The 23,764-nt window shown below is 30.6% G+C and overlaps 1 protein-coding gene and 1 long non-coding RNA gene across 3 annotated transcripts in view; both read right to left on the minus strand.

The window, feature by feature from the left end:
• LOC127706906 (low-density lipoprotein receptor-related protein 6-like) overlaps positions 1-23,764 on the minus strand; it is a 172,408-nt gene that overhangs the window by 124,133 nt on the left and 24,511 nt on the right. The gene's annotated exons all lie outside the window — the stretch shown is intronic.
• LOC127706933 (uncharacterized) lies at positions 14,715-20,464 on the minus strand. Its single transcript, XR_007984649.1, has 3 exons — positions 20,313-20,464; positions 16,349-16,461; positions 14,715-15,267 (listed from the first exon to the last, which is right to left on the minus strand). It is a non-coding gene; the product is annotated as an uncharacterized LOC127706933 (long non-coding RNA).

Raw genomic sequence — 23,764 nt, forward strand, 5'->3', positions numbered from 1 at the left:
GGACGCCGCCGACGACGACGACAGAATGTAGGATTGTTATGTCTCGCTTTTGCGACGAAAGTCGCAGGTTCAACAAAAATAGGGAAACATATTTAAACATTTTCCTCTAGATACTATATTTCCATTGTAAGAAGCTTCTGTCCAAGTTTGGTAAAAATCCATGATGGTTTATGAATCTTGTAAATGTTTTAAAAACTTTAATTGCAGACTGTATGTAATGTTAACTGGAAGAAGAATTATAAGTAATATACGGAAAAACATAATTTTCTTCAAGATACTTGCTTTTGATCATAAACAAGCTTCTGTCAAAGTTTAATACAAATCCAGGAAAGTTTAAGAAATTTATTACAATTTTTGAAACTTTAATCAGAGAGTGAATATAATGTTAACTAGCAGAAAAACAAAGTCCATTTATAAGTAAAATAAAAATAAACAAGATTTTTTTAAACAAAATTTACTTCTGGATACTATCTTATGATCATAAACAAGCTTCTGTCCATGTTTGGTAGAAATCCAGGATAGTTTAAGAAAGTTATTGAGAATTGAAACGGTGAATGTGTCAAAGAGACATCGATCCTATCAAGGAGCAAAAATAGGCCAAGACCAAGGCCACCATTTGGGTCTTCAACGCAGCGAAAAATTCATACACATGGAGGCATTCAGCTGGCCACTAAACAATGTATACGAGTTCAGCAAAAATGAACACCACACTAAATATGCAAAATTTCGAAAAATATAAATGAACCAAAATAAAAGAAATAAAACACAAGACTTACAAGAATTACAAAGGCTTATTTCCTGATTTTGGACGGGCGCATAACTGCGACGGGGTTAACATGTTAAGTGCTATCACATTTCCAAGTGAAATAAACAATAACACCTCAATACGCACAGTAACACTGATTTAATAAAAAGTTTGAGTCCGATGTTATAATAGATAACAGAAGAAGTAAGTATATAAGACTTTCTTTCACTGTTTTTACGTCGTTACATTAAATCTGTTGGCAGTTTTCTGCCTTTTACTTTAGTCAAGTACGTGGTTTATTTATAAGCTGTTATTGGCTTTGAACTAGCTCTCAGCAACTGCGACTGCTTTTAGATCAGTACTGTGTGCATGTTGTCTTTATTTTAGTAGTTTTTGTGCTTCGTTCCAATTTCATGAATCGAACCATTTCCAATTTATATTAACGGTTGCTCCGTATGTAATGGTGTTACACCACTGTCCAAGGAAAGGGTAGGGTTCAAGCCTACACACATATTCAACCCGCAACATTCTATATATTCCTGCATAATTTCAAGAGGCTGTTATTTAGTGGTATGTTGGTTGGTTTCTGTCATATCTTTTTGGGGCTGATTGTTTTGTCATAAATCAAGCCGCTTAATTGTTTTGCATTTTTTTTCATGTCGAGGACTTTTGTAGTTTTGAGCATGGGAATTGCTCGTTATTGAAATCTAAAGTCTTTTATCAAAGTTAAACTGCTCATAAAATCATAAGAGACAATAGTATATCCAAATTCGTATATCGTAATTTGAATCAGAGTTATGGATGAGGAAAATACATGCACTGATTAAAAGATATAACGGAACTGCTAGACAGACGATGTTTTACATTAAACGTAAAAACTTATATTAATTAGATATCAGACGATGTGGTATGAGTGCCAATGAGACAACTCTCCATTCAAGTCAAAATTTATAAAAGTAAACCATTATAGGTCAAAGTACGGGCTTCAACGAGGAGCCTTTGCTCACACCGAACAGCAAGCTATAAAGGGCCCCAAAAATTACTAGTGTAAAACCATTCAAACGGGAAAACCAACGGTCTAACCTATATAAAAAAGGAGAAACGAGAAACATTTATGAACCACATCAACAAACGACAACTACTGAACATCAGATTCCTGACTAGGACAGGTGCAAACGATTGCAGCGGGTTTAAACGTTTTAATGGTACCAGACCTTCACCCTTATCTGAAACAATAGTGTAACATCACAACATAGAAAGACACACTTTAAAATATCAATTGAAATAGCTTAACTCAATCAAAAGACATATTAACACCAGTGAACATACACCGAACAAATAAATTTGATCTATGATACAATGTAAATACAAACAAAATAAACAAAGGGAATAATAATTAAAGTAACATGGTATACCGCTGTGAAATGTTAGATAATTAAAGAAAAACAATATGTTTGAACAAAAAATATCAGCCATTTTCAATTACTTTAAACACATGTAAATGAAAATAATTCTGTTGTTAGGTATACGTGTATAGTTCAAACGGAGAAAGGAAACATTTTTACAAATAAATAATTTTGATGTTCATAGTACGAAGAAGTGAACATTTATAGTAATACCAAACACATATCAAAGCTGGTATATAGACCAGATATAGCCCTGAATAACATTAAATAACAAAAAAAGCATTACAATTAGTATCAACAGGTCAAATAAACAAGTAAGTACGATTTGATAGTATTCGCAGTTACTGACAGCTAGATAAAAGCCAAAAACAATTAATAATAAACAATCATGCATCAAAGACTTAAATCAACTAAAACACATTCCAGGGATTAAGTATTTTAACGCCATGGACAGTCGAAGAAGACATGACTTGTGCAATGCCAAAAATAAATGTATCGACAGGCCGTAGGATAGTTAGGAGTTAACCTCTTAATTAGATCAAAATGAACGTGTGCGTGTCCTTATACATCCCGTTTGAAAAGAATACAAATTTAGTTATGTTTTAATTTGCTGATGACAAAATCGATATTAGTGCCAATGTAATCTATATTCAAAGATATAATTACAACATTGGTAAGATAATCTTTACTAATAAGTTTGTTTAAAGGTTTGATGAGTTTACACGAATCACATAGTGATTTCCATGCTTTAAGTACAATACTACCGTAAAATTTAGGATGTGAAATACCGTTTTTAATCAGTTTTTTACAGGTACAGCATTAAACCTGTATACAACGTAAACATGAATGTTAATTCAAAATAAGATTAATAGGACTAATTTTTTTTTTTGTGTTTTGTGAAAACATGTTTAGGGAAACGACGATAGGAGTAGCACCTTTTGAGCTTTCATGTGCAGTTTTATATTAATTTGATTATGTGCATTATTGCCATAGAAATGCAAAATATTAAAAATCCTTCTATTATTTTAAACCAAAAAAGAACTTTTCAGACGCCAAACCTACCATTTATCTAAGCGCTTTGTGTTATTTAATAACAAAAATTAAGTTTTGGATAACTTTAAACCGATCAATTAATATTTGGAACTGTATTTAATTCAAATATGTTAATCTGTGATTGCTGATATTCTCTATATGCCTTTTTTAGATCAAGATATTTTCACCTACAAATTACTTGTTGCAGGAATGTCAGTTGATGATTTCGAAATGTTCATAATTTTAGATTACCTAACATATTGCATCTTGATGATACAAATTGTAGATGTGATTTGATTTATAAAGATTAAGATAAACATGTGCTATTGTAAACGTCTACATGTGTGATAACAAACTTTATCTTCGTGTTCAAATGTTGGTTTTTTTTTTTCAAAATTAAAATGTATCAGCTGAATTGTGTGTAAAGATTGAATAAAAAAGACAAGAAATTTGATTAACTAATTGTATAACTTTGTTCTAAACAACATTATTAGTTCAATGGAACATAATTTAACAAATCTATTTACTACTTCAGTGACAACTCCAGCTTTCTCTTTCGCTATATCAAATATAGATATCCGGGATCATCGGGAAATTAATAGATTATTTCATTTATCATTTAAGTGAAATAATAACCCCTCCGTTTGCTATTCTAAATATGAACATTCCTGCGAAATTAATTGCATAGTATGAACAGATTTAATGCATAACACATGTCTAGTTGAAATTGACCTAAAAGGTAAACAGTACAAGGACCGATTATGAATAAACTTGTCTAGTTTTTGTAGCACATAGAGCAATCCGTAGACGTTCACTCTTGATTTCGACTCAAATACGTGAAAGCCTTTCGTTGACATTGTTTAACTTGAGGGAGTCAGTAAACACTTTTTTTGCAGTATTTTGACTAGTCAGTATCACCATGTTCACCTAAAATTAAAAACAAAAAATGGATATGATATACGATGTCACTGTCAATCTCTAGTATAAGTCAAAAGTCATCAGTAAATTAAGATTGTGTAAAAATACTGATGTAAATTTCTCAGACATGACAAAATTGGAACATTATTCAAGAACACTTGTCACGAGTGTCGGTTGTATCAAAAGTGTAATGGTCAAGTATAAATATTATGTTCAGTTCAGATTTGTCGATTTTTATGACAGTTGATATACGTAGACAGATACAAACGCATCTCAGTATGACAAAATGGCATTTACTGAATACATGTTCCAATCGTGTTTCATTAACATTACAGAAAATTATTTCGATTTTTAGAAATTATGTGCAACGATTTTCGTTGCTATCAAATAATGAGAAATGTTGTGTTTTCTATTTCTATTCCACCATTTATAAGTGTATTTCACAAACTGTTAATATGTTGTATTGCTGGAAGTTGGCGTGTACCAAAAGTTGTTGGGAAAAGTAAGAGATGCAGTGCAACGAGTTTATATACAGTGAAAATAAATCATTTTATAACGTAAACTATCCTTCAAATCCAGTATATTTTAACCGATTGCTTTGTAGATAATGTCTACCTAATACAGGTCTTAGTGATGGTTTACATATAAATTGTTAAAGTAAAGTGCATCTGAGCTAATTACAATGATTACAATGTAAATTATGATATGAACTTACCATGTAAAGTTTGGAAAAATTCTGACCATGTTTCAATCGATAGATATCGGCATCAAAAATGTTTTCGGTCAGTCAACCATCCTGAAATATAGTGACAAGCATTTAGAACAAAATATTTGTAACTGAAATGCATCGCTTTATTCAAAATATGTAATGCTCTGAACTGAGCATGACCAACGCTACGAAGTTTATGTTTACGTCAAAGAATATTATTAACCAACTAATTTTCTGGTGTGATGTAATTTCATTAATTTTCATGACTAGAAAAAATAACGCGAATATAAATCGGCCCGAATATATAAAATTTGATCTTTCCTGTTAAAGTTTATCAAATAAATTTGTAAATCGCAACATTAAATCGCCACGAAGTGGGCTTGAAATGGCTATACGCGAAAAGTATCCGCGAAAATAAGTTGGTTTACAGTATTGCTTTCCGATTTCAATCTAGAAGGATGGATTTTGCGAATCCATTATTTTCATAGATTACACATTGAAATATAATATCAAAATAATTACACAAACTGAACACATTGGTGCATTGTATGTGTATGATTTCTAAATCTAACAGGTATATATATTAGTATGCACAAAAATAGTATACATCCATAATAATCAGCACACTGCTTGTCTTATAAATGTCATGCATATTCAGACATTCATTTGTGTTCTTACATTAATAGACAATCACATTCGAATTGATGGTTATTGCGAAATGATAATTATGTGATTTGTAGTTGAAGCAACAAATACATCAGTTGGTCTACACGTGTTTTGAATCTGGTGTTTAGACAAGCGTCACATTGATCGTTTGCTGTTCTGTTCATTGAATCATACAAATAGATGTTTTTGCCATTTAGTTTTAGTTTTTTTTTTATTAATTTGAATTCACTGTACGGAATTAAGTATAGTCCATGACCAGCAAGAGATACGGACTCTGTTTAACTATAACATGTTCGTAGAATTAATGATTTCTTACTGCAATGTTCACCATATAGTACCTGTCAATAGTGTGCTGTGCTAATTGCAGTATGAAATCGTATAATAATATTGCTTCACGTTGTCTATTTTCGATGTAAGCTATTACCATGATTTTGGGTCAACCAACTTGAAACTACTAGAAACAAAGCATAATGATTAAATATTAGAAACATAAAACATTTAATTTTAGAGAAAGTACACAAAACAAAAATTGCTGATATTGTTACCATCTTCCTTCTTATAAGTTTAACCAAATATATCAGAGGCTTTCATAACGTTATTGCTCTTACATGACGATGTTGGTTACCGATTTCTGTGTTTTGTATAAAATTTTGCAGTCTTACATTCTAATTTAAGTAATTGTAATGCAGAGCAAATTCCATACGACAACTTATCAAAGTATAAGAAAACTCAATCTTGTGTAATGCCCAGAATATACCTGTACATAATTTGGACATGTTGGAGGTAGAACAACTTCATAGTTAAAACTGGTAATACCCGAAGTTATGTATGAAAATACCAAACGTAAACAGTGAAAAATAATGGTACAAATATCACTAATTCTTTGGTTTTTTGTTTTTTTTTCAATAGGAACTAACAATCACGCGGCATTTAAAACCAACATGTCAGTATACCATTTCCAGATGACCCTACCTCAAAATGTTCAATGTCGATGACTTGCGTTTTTCATAATGGCTTATTTTAGTATTATTGTGTTGACCGCTCTGTAATTATATGTATGTGTGTTTTTAATTTGATCTTCCTTCTTTCTCAATAAAAATTTATTCGTTTGACGAAATGAACAAATTTACTATGAAAAATTATTTAAGACAGCCAGTTAGATACCATAAACATACTAATGTATACACGGACCAGAGTCTGAGCTTGTTTTGTTATATGATATAAAAACTAAATTGACGAAAAAAGGTCATTTTTTCAAAATCATTAAATGCAAAAAATACATTTTGCAAATAAAACATTTGACATAAAAGTTCAGAATCAATATGAAATTATTATACATAATCAATACGAAAATACATCAACTAAAATCATATCAATTGAATAAATGACAAAGAATAGCAAAGGTGGGGAGAAAAATCTGCCCCAAATCCACTCTTAGGTTGAAAGATTGGATCCCCCACCCGAGGACTTTGGCGACGTGAATACAATTTATATATAACTTGTTTGAATTTGGAAGCATGACAATCACATACACCAAAAATTAACACTATATTTTTGTAAAACTTTTCCACATTGAGGTGAAATTTTAAAAGTTCATATAATCATAAACCTACATATATTACTTTTTAATTATCTCTAACTGATCAACATGATTTTAAGGTGTAAATTTTATTACGGACAGGACCACAGCAATAAAGTTACAATTATCATCGTTATTAAGTATATGCATTCACATTTCTTCTTACATCAAGACATTTAATACATAATCCCCTAAATATTTTAGTACAGACAATTTGTTTTTTTTTTTTTTATTCAACAACAACTTATTGCACTTTCTGCTGTTAACAATGTACTTCACTAGTCCAGCATTCCAGTAAAGAGTCCCTGTTTGTTAATACCAGAAATCCAGGGTTGTTTCTGGTAAGCATCATTATATTAAATTAACATTAGTTTTAATTTAACAGCTAAATTATAAAATTATCAGCAATGAAATTAACAAGTATATATCAATGGTACTTATTTGTTTTACAATTTACTATATATATCATCTAGCAATAATTTATTTTTGGGTATTGTTTCCGGAAATTTTTCATATTTCCTCCGTAAACGGGTGAATTGTTTTTCTATCAAACATCTTCCTGGTTTTGAAACAAATATTGTCACACCGGCCATGACTTAAAAAATAAAAAAATAAACAGATGTGATATAGCATATTCACAGGTATGTCTGAATTAAAAATTTTCTGTAGTATAAAGAAGATTAAGATTAAATAAATATTTCATTTTTTTAATCTTCTTTTTGTAACGGTAAATAGTCTCGTTATCAATCATTTGTTTGTCAATCATCACATGTACATGTACAGTAGCGGTGAAAGGTAGAATTTATATTACTTGATCAGTTCCAGATGTGTAATTCGTAAAATTTTTCTCTTTTATTAATTTATTCATCCATTTATTTTTGCTAGATCATATACTTCTCAAACAAAGAAATTATTTTAACAATTTGGCAGTTTTATCTAGAATACATTTATATTTTGTATTCTTACATTTTGCCTGCAGTTTGTAACTATACATAAATTCTGCTTTAAATACAGCATACACATTTATAGATTCTGTTTTCTGTTCAGACATGTAATTAGCTTTATATATACAAAACATTATTAATGTAATCAAATAATTGATTTCATAATATTGTTCATCATTAATTTTATAACCGAATACTAAATTCTTCAATGTTAGAATATTATTATCAATATTCAGTTTTTCAAGAAGATTTTTTATTTTACTTAAGAAGTCATCAAGAAAGTGACATTTCAGAAACATATGATCATAATCCTCAGTGGTATTGCAATAATGACAATTTGAAGTATTGCAGATATTCCACTGTTTTAATAAAGTTTTACAAGGTAGAATAAAGTGTAACAGTTTCCAACGAAACACTTTATACTTATTTTCTTTCAAATAATGATGAACAAGTTTTAATATATTACATGTTGAACTATGAATATACTCAATTTTTAACACTGTTTTCCATCGGTTAAAACCAACAGGCATTTCAATCTCATTCTGAATAAATATATTATAAATTTTTTTAGTGTCTAAATTTTCTAATTTTTCTATATAATTACAATTATTCTTAATGTATAAAACATAATTTGTTTTTACTTTAGTTTTCTTTGAATTTTCTTGTTGTAAAATATTAAGCCATTCGTTTGGAAAGGCTTTCTTCAATTGAGAAAATTCTGACATCCAATTATATTTAATCCTGAGCTTTTGCAAAATATGTTTCTCCAATATGTTACCATTTTCATCTATAATGTCGTTTACATAGATGATATTGCTATTTATCCAGTTTTGAAATAAAAGACTTTTTTTTTTTATCTTAATGAATTGATTTCCCCAAATTACTTGTTGACGAATAGATTTAAAGTTTTTAGGCTGCTCTATTTTTTTGTTTTTTACCCATGCTTTTACTACATTCAAATAAAATTCTGGCAACTTATTTAAACCTGGAATAGAGTTAATGCCATCAATGTTCATATGAAAGATAAGGAAGTTCTTGCCAAATTTATTAAAATAAAATAATGGTATAACTTTCCAGTTGGCTAAATCTCCATATATTAATCTTTTAATCCATCCAATTTTGATGGATTCTATGTATTTATCTATGTTAATCATTTTTAGACCACCATCTAGCAATTCATAGCTTAATACTTTACGTTTAACTTTTTCTATTTTGCTTTTCCATAAAAATTGATAAATAATTTTTTTAAATTTATCAATATATTCTTTTTCTATGTGTGAAACAGATGCTAAAAAAGTAATATTGGGTAGAATCAGTGATTTGATAACTGTTATTTTTCCCAATAATGTTAGATTTCTTTTCTCCCAGTTTTTAATTATTTTCTCAGATTTTTCTAATTGTTTTTCAGCATTGAGTTTTTGACACACATTTTTATTACAACCAAAAAAAACTCCTAAACATTTCACTGGTTTGTCTGTAAAGTTGATGTTTTCATATTTTTCTTTACAGTGTTTATGTTTTCCCAACCAAATGCCTTCTGTTTTTGATCTGTTTAATTTAAGCCCTGATAATGTGCCAAAGATTTCAATCATATTTAAAACTTTTGAAATGTCTTTTTGTGTTTTTAGAAAAAGTGTCGTGTCATCTGCAAGTTGGCTGATTTTTAATGAATGTGTTTTCCCATCTATCTTAATTTCAAAGCCTTTAATATTATGGTCTTGCCTTATCTTACAGGCTAATATCTCTACTGCTATAACAAAAATTATCGCACTGCACGGACATCCTTGTCGGATTCCACGTTGAATGTTAATGGGTTCAGATATCCATCCATTATTTATTACTGCGCTTTTAATATCTGTGTATAAAGTCTTAATCCATTTAAGCATAGAATTTTGAAATCCAAATTTTTTTTAAAGCTGAAATCATAAAATCCCATTCTAAAGAGTCAAATGCTTTTGAGAAATCTAAAAATAGTAGTGCCCCCTCTATATTAAATCTTTCTGCATAATCAATTATATCCTGGACAACTAATAATACAATGTTGTTCATCTTTAATCTTCAAGCAAAATAAAAGTACATGTCTACAAAACCCTGACTTTTTTCTAAATAGGAAGTTTTATATCTGTCTCTTTCTATTATGGGATCATGGGCACTGATTCTCAATTTACATTTGGCTTTTTTTCAATCGAAATTGTATAAATATAGATAAATTTCTTAAGGAAAACAAGTTTTTAAATTTAAATAAGTTAATAAATATCTAATTTAGAACTTTTTTATTCTCAGTAAAGTTTTGTTGTGTTCCCAATTGTTATGAAACTTCAGAAAAATTTTGCTTAACTGATGACTTGATACAAAAGTTAAGCTTTACATCATAATTACGAATATTCAGCTTTTTAGAATTTTAATGAATGGGTGAATACCAGCATTCGATATTAATAGTAATATTTCACATTGATTATACCACTATAAAATGTAACGGAAATCTATCAAATTTACTTAGCACTGCGAAGCTAGAGGACTTTTAATTTACACTTAAAATACACTTCATATATATCGGGAATTTGATTTTTCTAAAAAAAATGACAAAAAATTATAATAAATATCATTGCTATAAATTATTGAAATAAATATTAATGTTCTTCCTGGTATGCTGAAGAGCTTGTTCTGAACATACCTGTAATTTCACTGCCGAACATTTAAAAAGGTTTATATTGTATGGTTGAAATTAAGTTGAAAAATAAAAAAATATCTTTGAAAACAAAATAGAGCTCTTAGTGATTTTTTGTATAATTAGTCTTTACCTTGCGCTAAAAGTCCATCAGATGTAAATTTTAAACCTAGTAAATATTTGTAACTATTGACACATATACCCTTATATCTTTCTCAAAAGAGAAATATTCTTTAAAATATTAACCAGGTTAGGTAAATATAATAACTTTTTTTTTTTTTTTTTTGATAGATTGACCTCTGAAGACCATAGCATCTAGTACAAAATTGGGATAAACCATCAAGTCGTTTTATATATATTATATAATTTGAAAAATTGCAATTTTAAATTAAATAGGCAACGCTGACAACCATAACATGATCTAAAAACAATTCATGTATACATACAGGAAGTTAAACTGAGCTATAAAATTAAACAAAATCAATTCAATAGTAGCCTATCTAATTTTAAAATTGACAGTCTTAATACTGTGTAAAGACGTCAGGAGTGCAGGCAATAATGACCCAATCCGTATGAAATAAAGATCATACACGTTTTGGCAGGCAATACTGACCCAACATAGAAGCATAGCATTTTATTACTAAAGATCATATTAACGTTTTGGCAGGTAATGCTGACCCAAAACAAGATAGTTGTAATTGTAGAAAATAAAGACCATAAACGTTTTGGCAGGCAATACTGACCCAAAACAGAAGCATAGCATTTTATTTCTAACGATCATATAGACGTTTTGGCAGGCAATGCTGACCCAAAACAATATAGTTGTAATTGTATGAAAAAAAAATCATCAACGTTTTGGCAGGCAATGCTGACCCAAAACAAGATAGTTGTAATTGTATGAAATAAAGATCATAAACGTTTTGGCAGGTAATGCTGACCCAAAACAATATAGTTTTAATTGTATGAAATAAAGATCATAAACGTTTTGGCAGGCAAAACTGATCCAAAACAGAAGCATAGCATTTTATTTCTAAAGATCATGTAAACGTTTTTGGCAGGCAATGCTAACCAAAAAACAATATAGTTGTAATTGTATGAAAAAAAGATCATTAACGTTTTGGCAGGTAATGCTGACCCAAAACAAGATAGTTGTAATTGTATGAAATAAAGATCATCAAACGTTTCGGCAGGCAATGCTGACCAAAAACAAGATAGTTGTAATTGTATGAAATAAAGATCATAAACGTTCTGGCAGGCAATACTGACCCAAACAGCTAAAGCATAACATTATATTACTAACTTAATCCTTTTTATCCTGTAAAATTCCATAAACGCATTCGACTTCAATCCTTGAATTACGGAGACGAGAATTCCACCCATTAGCTGCAGCAAAAGTCTTTTTTTCTAAAACTAGGTGCTGTATAGTACCGAGAGTCGAAATCAATTAACGACAGAGCCAACTTTAAAGAGGTGGTAGAATAAGAGCTTGCAACTGGTGCTTCAGACTTTCATTGAAACTAGGGTCCAGTTGTGTATCCAAATGCTGATCGAAGACACCTTTTGAAATTTAGTATTGATAAAACAGTCAACGTAGACTTTGGCCAGTCAAGGATTATTGTTGATACGACTCGCACATCCAGATCAAAATTCTAATCTCAAAATTAAGTATGTTTCATAAACGTCAGTGAAACACCGGCCCATCAACATTCGTATGTTTGTATTATCGGAACTATGGCATACCACTGATATATAAAAGTATATGTACGTTGTTGATATCAAGCTTTATTGCATATTTCCTTCAATGGGCGAAAGTTCTTACGTATATGAATACCAGACTCGGTTCTCTTCGTCCATACTTAAAACATGAAATAAACAAAATTAAAATGTAAAATAATGAAAAACAAAAATTGTCATTATGTAACAAACTCGATCTAACTCTAGAACAGCAAACATAACACATGTAAAGGTATAATATGCGATAATTTAATTTTTTAAATTTTTTTTTAATCTTTTTTTTCTTCAATCAATCAACCATTAAACATATATCATGTATATATCAGGTATTAAATGGAGAGTATGAACTTTAAACTATTATCGGTGTATTGATAACGTATGTTTTGTCCATTGTTACTTGCAATAGTAAATCTATTATAAATTAAAAGCAAACGACCATACAATGCTTTAGTATTGGTATAAAGATTATCAATTAAGTTCATCGCAACCCAAACTATATGAATTATACTAGTAAACATACATTAGAAACATGTATCAAAATACTGACAAACATGTGAAACTAGCTACATGTCTTAAAATACTGGCAATTATACATGTAGCAAAAGGATTAATTACAAAATAATTTATTCAAAACCAATCACCATGACAAAATTAACAAAGTGGCATGAGTTTCATGACGAAGCATAAAACAATACCCACTACATAATAACATATTTGCAAAAGCAAATACACAAAGGTCATAATTCCAAGCTACCACAACCTCTGCAAAAAAAAGTAGCATGAGTTTCATGACGAAGCGTAAAACAATACCAACTACATAATAACATATTTGCAAAAGCAAATACACAACGGTCATAAGTCCAAGCTACCACAACCTCTGCAAAAAAGGTAGCATGAGTTTCAGGACGAAGCATAAAACAATACCCACTACATAATAACATGTTTGCAAAAGCAAATACACAAAGGTAATAAGTCCAAGTTACGACGACCTCTGCAAAAACAAATACACAGAGGACATAAGTACAAGCAACCACAACCTCTGCAACAATCAAATATCGTCCACATTACCCAAACAGGCAAAGACAGACAAATTGGTTTGTAATAAATAAACATTGGGTTGCGATACAGGTAAGAGACATATCCTTTTTATACCGTTAACATAAAGCAAACAAGGTACACGTGCATACATTAAAATATTGACCATTATAGCAAATAGGCTAACTTACAAAATTTTTTGCTCCAAACCAAGCACAGTGACGAGATTTACAAAAGTAGCATGAGTTTCATGACATAGCATAAAACAATAAACACTACACAAAAACATGATTGCAAAACCAAATACATAGAGGTCATAAGTACAAGCAACCACATCGTCTGCACCAATTAAGATATCGTCCACCTTACCCAAAACAAGTAAGGCAAATTGGTGTGTAACACAATAAACAATAGCTTAGCGTATTACTTAAACTGTCTGCCTTTTTCATATAAGAGTGTTTAAATGTATGGAATAGTTAATAATATCATATATAAGTATGTAACTTTTCATTCTATAATGTATGTTTATATCGTTATTATTTTCATTATTATTATTATTAGTAGTATTAATATATATATATGAAATAGGTTTTAACCATTCTTTGTTAATGAGCGTATGCCAATAAAATTTTGTATTTGTATTTAATGAACCATGTCTCATTCAGAAACATAAGGCGTTCTGCAAACATTAGGATGCCTTATGCTTTTAAATGTACCACGTCATATGCTATTAAGCATCCAGTAACTTGTGAAAATACAATATCGGGTTTATATTCAGCTATCATTTTCCATAAGTACGGTAAATAAGTACATTTTGATCGCAAACGTACACAAAAAGATAAATTTGACCAACTGCTACGTGCATTGCATAAAACAAAATCGTGTAATCTATACGAATGAAAGAATGGTCAAAAGGTAACTGTACGTTTGTCTAGAATGTAAGCATAAAATAGCTTAAACATAAACGTATAGTTCGAAATTGCAAAAAGGAAATCACTCCAGCCCAAAATTATCCATTAAATTTAAATTTTTCACAAATTGTTTGATAAGAAATACAAGTTAACACGTCAAGAGCTGATAATAAAAGGAAGTGACCACAACGCACTTACACGTGAACTCGTGCTTCAAAATGCAACAAGCAATTAGCAATCATTATAAAAACACAATAAAAGACAATATTGCATCAGTAGTTGAGTTAAGAAGATGAATACAAAATGTAATTTAAAAAAAAAATAATAAACTTTAATTATAATTCTAAGTATTGTTGTGTTAGTTATGACAACTGATTGCAAACGGATTAATAATTAAAAACGGCTGTCTATGGCATTTATTATGTTGGGTTGCTTTCACAGACGTGTATCCCATATAACTGACACATCGTCAAAGCACATAACTAATTTATGCATTACTACACGTGTTTGGATATTTTAAATACAGCCTAATAATGATAATGTATGAATTACTTCCATTCTTAACATCGTTTGTAAAATACTCAAGTATGCTATTACAAGGTTTTTTTTAACCAAGTTGGTGTATGCTATTGCTTGTCATTGAACGAGTATTCACATACCTAATTGATTAAATACAAATATACTGTTAATCTGGCTGGTTTTATTATACAAAACAGTCGACGTTGATCCTGGTGTTTTATCCAGCATTAACAACTCGTTCTCGTTAGCATAGTAAATGTAGCCACCAAAGACACCAATAGCGTAGTAATAGTATCCAAAACGATTTGTTGAAATAATTTTTTTAACATCAGAACCATCATACTTAGCTGATTTTATGTCACCATCGTGATTAATCCAATACAGTCTTTTTTCATCAGGGTCTACAATATTTGGAACAATAGGTCTAACAATTATAAGTAATCAATAATGTACGAGCGCCACATGAGGTTAATTTTGATAAAAATTCGTTGCTAAAGTGCATGGCAAATGCACTCGGATAAAAGTGGTTGAACCAGTTTTTTCCTGCATGTGTTCCATGACGTTATAATCGTAAAGAACACAACATCATGTTGCGTAAACAAATTTATTTTGAAAAAAATAACCTTTTGTAAGAAACTAAATTTTATTTGACTCTGATTGTAGATTCTCTATATGATACATAGACAAGATAAGATCGTGAACAAAGTTCACGTCAAACTTACAGGTACATTGACCTGTTTAATATTAAGTTTAATCAAGTTTAATCTACACACAGTCTTTGTTCTTCAATTTTCACAAGTTATTTCTACATCTAATGATTAAAGATAGTTACAGCAAGTGACATACTAGTACTTATTGTCGTATTTCATTAAATGCAGTCCAATGATCGATCTTAATATAAGATAGCTGTATGCGTTTTGATTGTTCAAAACCAATCGATACTGTAGAGTATATATGTCAAACCTAATGTAAGCCAAATAAATTTAAAGTAAAACTCATATGGAAAATGATACTAACATTGTGTTCATGAAGTAATTTCCCACCCAGTGTCTTTTCAAATCCGCGACACGCTAATAACAAAAGACCAACAATATTTTCAAAGTTCATGCTGTAAACCATCAATTAAATTTTATACAACATATTCTTCAGTTTTTTTTTAATTCTATGTGCATGTTACTGAAATGCTTAGTATGATATCTTCTTACAAATTCAAATGCACGATTGAAGGCATTGTTTTTTTTTCTCATAAAAATTGCTTATTCATCCTTTTTTTTTATATCATTTGATGTTTTGTATTTTGTTTACATATAGGAAAGCTTGCACGACTATTGCTGGTACATATTTTCATGAACATAATTAAACAGATAGATATACAATTGGACTGACTATGGATTAAAACACAAACATTATCTTACAAATAAAACATGACACATTGTGACATGATAAGCAATAGCACAACAGTGATAACCAGAAACAACGTACCTATGTCCATACAAGAAACAAGTATTGATGTAAAGCTAACGATCGTCTGTTTTTCAAATAACTCGAATCTAGACTCCGATATTCCTAAATTGCGTTCAACTATATACATCCACCTAGAAAACAGATCAAAGTGACTACTTAACGAAAACAAAGTTGCAAGTTCAATTTTGCTTCAGTATATTAGTGTTGTTTCTTTATACACAATTACGAGAGAGGCTGACTATAATACATGGGGGATATGATAAAACAACTGCTTATTTTTATATCAAATTGTCCCTTAAATTGGTAACAAAATTAAGTGTTTTATCAGTTTCATGTTTGAGGAATTCATGCTAACCCACACGTCAAAACAGGATCTAACTCAACATGAGTTTAACTAGCAAATAGAAGTCACCTGGATCATGTTTCAATATATCAGGTCATGCTTTCTATGAACATTTCTATCATTAATGTGATAAAATTGTTGGTGTGGTAATTTAATTGTATACGCATCATTGGTTATGTCACTGTGACCTCTATTATCCCACGTATATATATATATATGTGTGTGTGGGTGTGTGTGAAGGTGTTTTCGTTAATTAAAATAAACAACATTACAAAAGATTGGGATGATTTTAGTAGCTGTTCATACTAATGCCCGTAACTGATATAAAATACATGTTTTTTTTTATATCCCTAGCTATTTAATTCCTGGTTTGGAGCAGATGTTTTTATCATCAAAACAGTAAAAAAATATTACATTTTCTGCATTTCAAAACATTACTATAACATGTATTAAACCCCTTTCCGGATAAATTCTTGAAAAACAGCAAATATGTTTGGTAAACTGTTTATTTACTGAACAAAATGGAAATCGACTACTAATTTTTTAAATGCTAACTTAAACTAAATTGTTTCAGTTTTGATTTGAGGAGTAAAACCATTTTCAACAATTTCAATATGCTCTAATGTTGAATTTTTTGGCCAAGTTTTCGGGTACTTGTCTCATTATCAACAATTCCACATTTCCTTATGATAATACTATTTTAATAGTACATCTCAGCACTTATTCAATAGAAATACAAGATAATAAGTTATTACCTAATAACAATTTCAATCTTATTTCAACCTTTGTTAATCAACGCAGAAATGTAGTATACTATTAAAACATATTCGTTTTTTTTTTTGTATTAAAGATTCAGTAGCTTGATCATTTACTTTTATCATATAGATGGTAAAAAGCTCTTGTATATGCACTCATTATAATTAATTATTGTTCTGCACAAGAATCAAATTAATTGGAAAGTATAAAAACGCAATCTTTCTGACTGGTGACATTCAATCAGAATGCCTCATGTAGAGAAAACGATACGCTTTCCGCCTTTTCAAGAACCATTGCAACAACTAGTTAGGCGACATAAGATGATTCGATCACACCCAACAAACTACTTCATCTTGTTCATTAAGCAGTACCTATTGTCTGTAGTTTTTTTGTTGTTTTTTTTTTTTTTAGTTTGTTTTATTCATGAATATGCGGTATATAGATATAAGAAGATGTGGTATGAGTACCAATAAGACAACTCTCCATCCAAGCCACAATTTGTAAAAAGTAAACCATTATAGGTCAAAGTACGGCCTTCAACACGGAGCCTTGGTTCACACCGAACAGCAAGATATAAATGGGCCCCAAAATGACTAGTGTAAAACAATTCAAACAGGAAAACCAATGGTGTAATCTATATAAAGAACGAGAAACGAGAAACACTTATGAACTACATCAACAAACGACAACCACAGAACAACAGGTTCCTGACTCAGGACAGGTGCAAACAAATGCAGCGGGTTTAAACGTTTTAACAGGCGCCAACCTTCATCCTAACCTGAAACAGTAGAATAACATTACAACATAGAAAGACACACTATAAAATATCAATTGAAATGGTTTATCTAGATCAAAAAGAAATATTAACAAAAACAAGTAAACATACACTGAACGAATAAATTTGATCTGTATGTATGTCATTAAATGTTTAGCAAGTAGCAATTAATACATTGTGAATATATCATTTTAAGCTATTTTCCAAGTCTATTTTTGAAAATGACCATGCCCAACAATACCTATACATACTGTTTATATAAATCCCCTGGCTTGGAATCTTTTTTTTTTTTAAATAGACATGAAATATTTGCGTATTAACATGTTAATTTCAGTATGAAAACAAATATTCCTGAACATATCTATCAATAAAAAAGTTTTTTATTCATGTAATTGTTGGAATGATTTTGGTTCTCGACTGATTTATTCATGATGTGATATCACTTACATAAATTAATGGTTTTTCATTTGCTTTATGGAAAATCTTCCGTTTTCTAAAGTGTTTAATTTTTCAGTTAATGAAAACCTCACAAAAAGTTAAATTTTACTAGTGCTCCCTTTCTAGTTATGAATATGTACTCAAACTGAAATACTCAAATACTAAAATCTTCTTTTTATCTGCTCAAATACGGATAAAAGTATTTCCGCTGAATTATTCGTACTTAATATGCATCTAGGGATATCTTTAACTGCAGTTATGATTATTAGTTTCACTCTCATTGTTGAGAAATAGGACGTTCGTTGTAAAAAAGAGAATGTGTAAATACTTTGTAATGTCAAGAGTTGATCTTTTTTTTCTCATAAACTAGTAACATGTTATCATCGTCACTTATTCACGATCACCTTTTCGTGAACCTTCGTTTTTTTAACGAAAATGTTCATGTATATTATACATAACTTTATATCTACTCTAGCCCTTTTAAAGTTTTGGCTGAGCTGCTACATTTATAATGCAAGTTTAAAAAGCTCCATAGGACATTATCTTATACTACTACCTTTATTAAGAACTACCCTACTCGTTTACCTTAAACCTGGCTTCACCTGCTTTTGTTTATCTATATCGTTATGTGCAAACATAATAAACTTAAGGAAAAATTGCTGCATGACCATGAGACTGGTGATGATGACTAATTTGTCTAATTTTTGAAAATTATCTACAAACAATATTATATTTTATTTAAAGTGTACTACTCTTACAGTATATTAACGATTAATTTCTAATTGGATCGATACTTTCCATTGCCATCAATACCTTGTCTTATATTTTTCAAATTGAAAGTGTGCCATGTTTTGACTTCTATGTAGCATCGTTAACAGTCCAACAGCACCTGCATACGAAGTACATATCTCCAAGTTTATACGATATTCCAGGGTTTGTTTATCCTATTATGATTTCTTTGATAGAGGGTTGCTACTCAAGAGTAAGCTATTAAAGCAAGAGTTCCAAAGAGTTAAGTTGAAATCATCCCTTCGTAAACTTTACGGACGCCATCACGGGTTAGTTGACCATAATGCAATATCTGTTTGACAGATGACGACTGATATGTTCCAATTGTCGTGACTACAATCCCTTCCTTTTTCCTCGAAAGTGACCTACCGAATAAGACTAATCACCGGGGTGTACTCACATGAGCAAAACGACGGGTGACACGTGTGGAGCAGGATCTACTTACCCTTCCAGAGCACTTGAGATCGCCCCATATTTAAGTGGTGTTCGTGTTTCTATGTCATTAGTTTTCTATGTTGTATTTTGTGTATTGCTATTTGCCTGCTGGTCTTTTTCTGATTCTATGTATGTATGTTGGCGTTTGTTTTTGTTGCAGTTCAGTGTTTCTGTTGTTCCATTGTTTTACTCTTATAGTTGATGTGTTTCCCTCAGTTTTGGTTTGAAACCCGGCTTTGTTTTTGCTAAATCGATTAATGATTATTGTACAGCGGTATATTAATGTTGCCTTTATTTAGCCATGGTGTTTTCAGTTTATTTTTCGACTTATGAGTTTGAATGCCCCATTGATATCGTTTACCTCTCTTTTGGTCTTGGACGATTTTTCATACTTTTTATAAAAAAAAGCAAATGTCTTGCTGAATTTTCTAAATAAAACGTAATACCTGTTTGTAACATCAAGTCGTACCACAAATGGATAACTCAGGGAAGAAGTTAACACAGTTACATTAGTTCCGTCTAGATTGCATCTTGAGAGTTTGTGTCCGGTATAATCAACCCAGTAGAGATGATCATTGGCTGAATCAACAGCTATTCCTACTGGGGATAGTACACTTTCTGGACAACTGTCTGTAATGTTCTATTCTTTAGGGGATAAGGAAATCTGTATAAATTAAAAACCAATTGTTCAGAGAACAATTGAAGGTCTTTCCACCCGAAACGATATATTTTGATGTGAAAAATATTAAAACTCGGTTAGAAATGTAATTTTCAGCGCCAAATGAGAGCTTATTATACGTTGAATTTAAAAATATATGGTTTCTATACATTTTTGTGTGAAATAAGGGAGATAGTTTGTTACTTCCGGTTTGAAAAAGGCACTTCCGGTATCATTTGATAGTTTACTTGACAGTGATTCCAAAAATATATGGGTCTATGTACTTTTACATTAAATATGGACAAGAAAAAGCTACTTCCGGTTTACAAAAGGTCATTTCCGGTTGATTTTTTCAAGGTGATATGGCTTGCAACTTAATGCACAAAGTACCATAGCTTTATCAGGCGTACATTAAAAGTTAAAGCAAAGGTCAAAATTTAGAACGTCAGATCAAACTTTGACCTTGACCCAAATATCAAGGTCATGAAACAAGGACCTCAAATCAAAACACTCTAGGTCTCTACTACATATTGTTAATGAGTTATATTACCATACAGCTAATATTAGATTGAATGTCTACGTACCCTTTCAACTAAAATTTACGTGTTACGACATGTCGCAACTAACAATTCTGCAAAAATATCAAAATTTAGAATATGACCTTGACCTTTGACCTTGACCTTATTTTCTTTTTATTTTTGGACCGATGACCTCAAATCAAAAGACCACAGGTCTCTATAAGTTATGGGTTTTCAGTAACAAATGGACATCACTTATATCAAATGCATAAGGGGAAATAACTCTCATATGGAGTCTCTGGATAGCTTCGGTCAAAATTTATCAAATCATCCTGAGGATATAACGAGCAATTTGGTAAAATAAATTAGTCGGTGTCTTTTGCGGTTGCGACGTATAAGTAATAACAAGAAAAACAGTGTTCGGGGAGATAACTCTTACATGGAAAAGTTGAAGGTTACGCGGTGTCAGTTTCAAAAGCGTATTAACTGTTCGATATCATATACAATATGTCTAAGCGACATCTTGCGAAACAAAAAAACAGCGAAGGAAAAAAAATTAAGCGGAAGAAAAAAATAATAATAATAATAATCAGAACAAAACCAATAGGTCTTTCCACGGAAAAGTGGAAAGACCTAAATATAAACATTTCTGAAATAAAATAATCATTTGGAACTTGGTCAACTTAACACACGTGTATTGAAGTTTCTATGACAATATAATCTTCAATATTTGTATCCGAACGTCATCAATTTAGGAAAAATTGACATGATTTGATAAATTGTTTCTTCTAAGCTTAACCAGGAGAAAGACAATTATAAAACTATATATAAATCTCATTAGTAGGTCGGTCACCGTTTTTTTCTGTTCCTGTGAAGAGCATATTATATTCAGTATCAACATCATCATAAAATGACCTAGCAATACATTATTTCTTCTTATTTATTGCTTGGCAAAACTTTTACTTGTACTTGATAGAAGTCTCAGTTATAAAAACATAAAATAACATAAATAAAAAAATTCGTTTATAATAAATCGTTTTGCGACTTTCTTTATTTCTATTTTAGAATATCTCTTTCATAGCAAAAACGCAATTGCATTATGATGTAGGCACTTAGGCCTGAGTATTAATAAAATAATACAATCTTACTATTACTAGTGGCAACACTGGCTCAACAGAAGTATATGGATATGTAGTTCCGGTTATTTAATATGTATTCACGTTAATAGAATTAATATGTTTTAATTTTTTTATGTTTATATTGGACGTGTTACGAAATAGTGTATACTCGGCCCTGAGGTTGACATATTAGACTTTAAATGTGGGTAAATCGTATTTTAAAACACAAAATTGGTTTAGAGATTTAAATTACCTGTGTATCATTTAAACTGAATATAGAACTGTTTAACAGATGTCTGTTTGGAAGCATTATTATAGACAATCATAGAATATAGATAATCAATTATAGTATCAATATTCCTTATGGAACTAGTATTCGATAAAATTGATTACTTAAGGAATGAAATTTATAAGTTCCATAATATTTTCCAAATGAAATACTAACAGGGTACAAGGGGATTGCAGAAAGGAAATTGATCCAAAAGAAAGGAGAGAAGGGAACCGCAAGAAAATATGAGAGAAACAAATTCCCTGGCCTCCCATATAAATGAAAGCTATATATACATGGTATTTTTATTTTTTGCATTTTCAAAATCAATATCGACGGACCTTTTAACATGAAGGTTTACTCGAGGTCATAACTAATGGATGGGTTGCAAACAGTAAAAGACATGCTTATTATAAAATGTGATGAAAGTACCCCCAGACTGAGGGCAGGTTGACATGCAGGTTAGTGGTACAATGGGTACCATTTCGTGCCTCCTATCACTCTCAGAATATTAACCTAAAGGCGTTCAAATTTACACACTGTATATGCATATACATAGGAGATATGCACCTTCTATTTTCTTTCGGATTTATTTTGCAGATGTCCCGAGGATTAAGCTTCCTGATTTTTTGGCAAAAGTGTCCATATTTCCAAATTTGAAACCTCTACATCCCCACAAACCCTCAGCATACCTTTCAAATGATCTAAAATATCTATATATGTTTATTACCTACTCAGGAATATATCGGTAATGTGTGTTTCTTTTCACTACATCTGATGTATATGGTAAAGAAGAAAGAATTGTTAATTTCATATCTGCTAGGATCAATATTTTTCATCCAATCGAGAACTACTATACATATATGTTTATCAAGATATTTGAAACAAGTTGCATTGTAGTTTCAGATAAGATCTTAGAATGTCTGCTCCAGTTTTAAAAAAGACCGTAGGTGTTTAGCGTTTGTGACTAGTGTCAGCGTGAAGTTTCTTATTGTTTGTATTGTGTCCCTGGTTTGTCTTTGTCTCTTACTTTTCCTTCCACATGCTTGACGCTTCGTTTTTCGATGATTTCCTCTGTTCCGTTCGACACGGTAAGGCCATTCGGTGTCATTGTGTCCTTACGGGAGCGTTCAAAAAGTCAAAGAAACCATATTCTGTCATTTTCATTAACTCATAGACAAGCTTGAAGGAAAATCGTAGTTTCCCTTTTAAAAAACTAAAAATTGGAGCTCATTTGTGGGCAGAGAGAAGAAAATACAGAATAAAATGGATCATGTTAATCTAAGTATGAAAACAAATATTCCTGAACATATCTATCAATAAAAAAGTTTTTTTC

Source organism: Mytilus californianus, unplaced genomic scaffold, assembly GCF_021869535.1.
Source record: "Mytilus californianus isolate M0D057914Y unplaced genomic scaffold, xbMytCali1.0.p SCAF_6, whole genome shotgun sequence".
Classification (NCBI taxonomy): domain Eukaryota; kingdom Metazoa; phylum Mollusca; class Bivalvia; order Mytilida; family Mytilidae; genus Mytilus; species Mytilus californianus.